The sequence below is a fragment of the Mus caroli genome, chromosome 9 (assembly GCF_900094665.2).
Source record: "Mus caroli chromosome 9, CAROLI_EIJ_v1.1, whole genome shotgun sequence".
In the NCBI taxonomy this organism is placed as follows: domain Eukaryota; kingdom Metazoa; phylum Chordata; class Mammalia; order Rodentia; family Muridae; genus Mus; species Mus caroli.
The window spans coordinates 105,399,279-105,401,330 of NC_034578.1; the positions used below are offsets into that span (position 1 = coordinate 105,399,279).

Genomic DNA, 2,052 nt, shown 5'->3' on the forward strand with positions numbered 1-2,052 from the left:
TCCAGCCCGTTTTTTTGTTTTAGAGACAGGGTTTCTCTGTATAGCCCTGGCTGTGTAGACCAGGCTGGCCTCGAACTCAGAAATCCTCCTGCCTCTGCCTCCGAGTGCTGGGATTAAAGGCATGCGCCACCACCGCCCAGCCTAGCAGGCTCTTAAATGCAGGCTGGTTAGGCTCCAGTCTCACCTTTTAGATTGGTTGGGCGATAGAGCTATATTGGCATCCTCACACCTGGACCTGCCTCTTTCCTCCACCACCCTCCCTTCTTTTCAGACTAGAGATTACCCCAGAATCTCAGTCAAGCTACTTATGTGCCTTAATCACCAAGCCACATTCCCCAGCCCTTTTGATTCTGAGACAGGGTATCACTGTATGGTAGACCAGGCTGACCTTGAACTTAGAGAACTTCCAGTGTAGGGAATGGAAGAAGTCCTGAGTAACTGTGTACTATTGACACAGGCAAGGACAAGGACTCAGCTCCATGGAAGTGGCAGAGCCTTAACCTGGGTGAAGACTCGACAGAAATGCCAGAGCTTTCCTCAAGGGAACAAATATGAGTGTACATGAACAATGTCCAGTGAATGCAAAGACTAGCAACTGCAGCTTCCCCTAGATGTTTATAGCCTCAGAGGTCTCCTGCCAAGACTAGCCAACCCTTCTCCCCTTCCCCCGTGCTGTACCTAATAAACATGCTGAGTTTCCAGAACCCTGCCTCATTTCAGCTTCCCTGTACCTAAGTATGTATGCCTATTTTCATTCCCACCCTGCTTCTAGTCAGGGTTCCAGGCCCCAGGCTGAGTGGCATGTGGTACACCTACCTTCTGCCTCCCTGGTGCTGGAATTAAAAGACGTGCCACACCTGCCTGTTCCCTTCACCCCCACCCCCATGAAGTGTCAAGCTATTTACCATTCTTAGTGCTTACTGGCTTCTGAAAACAGTATAGAATTAGCCACTTGCTCTTTGCCCCATTGTCACAGACAGAGCCCAGCAGCTGTTCCTGCAGTGCTGACAGATCCAGCACAGCATCTGGAAGGCTGCTGTTTTTGTATTTTCAAAAACTGTTATGGTATACATATATGACATTTGGGAGGTGCAGGGGATATATGCACGTGCCACAGCATACTGTGGAGCTCAAAGAACAAGTTGTGAGGCTTGTTCTTTCCTTCTACCTTTATGTGGGCTCCAGTGATGAGCTCGAGTCGTAAGGCTTGTGTGAGAAGTACCTACCTACCCACTGAGCCATTTCTCTGGCCCTCATGCTTTAAATGCATGACAGGTTCAAAGCCCAGACATTGAGGTTTTTGTTTTGTCGTCATTGCCATTTTTACTTGTAGAGAAGCGTGTTTCTCACCCCGTTACCTATACTTCATGAGGACAGTTCTCCTGCTCCTTGAGACATGTTACTTTATGGGTTGTGAAGGCCAAATTGACTCTGCTTATTTCTGGATGTGTAACTGGGCAACATCATAAGACACTATGTTAAAAAAAAAAAAAAGAAAAAGATAGGCCTGACAGATAGAGACACAATAGTGGATTTAACTTGGTGTTTGCGTATGTTCAAAACAAAAGCACAAGTCCTCAGAGCAGACCTGCACAGTAAATGATGTGCAGGACACATGAAAATGAATACACACCTGGGTTCAGTGTCACAAAGCTACAGAGAATCAAGGATGAGAAAACCTTGCCAGGCATGGTGACACATACCTCTGGTTCCAGTCCTCAGGTGGCAGAGGCAAGTGGAACTCTGTGAGTTCATGGACTCATGAGCTCTAAGACTGTGAAGAGACCCCGCCGCAATAACCAAAAGAGTTGAGTCACAGTTTAAGCAGAAATTTAGTTAGCAAAGCTAAGCAAAAACAGTACTCCAGGGCTGGTGAGATGGCTCAGTGGGTAAGAGCACCCGACTGCTCTTCCAAAGGTCCGAAGTTCAAATCCCAGGAACCACATGGTGGCTCACAACCATCCTGTACTGGCTATTTTTGTGTCAACTTGACACAGCTGGAGTTATCACAGAGAAAGGAGCTTCAGTTGAGGAAATGCCTCCATGAGATCC

The 2,052-nt window shown here is 47.4% G+C and overlaps 1 non-coding gene across 1 annotated transcript; it reads right to left on the bottom strand.

The window, feature by feature from the left end:
* Positions 1–887: 887 nt before the first annotated feature.
* On the bottom strand, positions 888–1,023 carry LOC115032011. Its single transcript, XR_003837660.1, has one exon. It is a non-coding gene; the product is annotated as a small nucleolar RNA SNORA43 (small nucleolar RNA).
* Between the last annotated feature and the right edge of the window lie 1,029 nt (positions 1,024–2,052).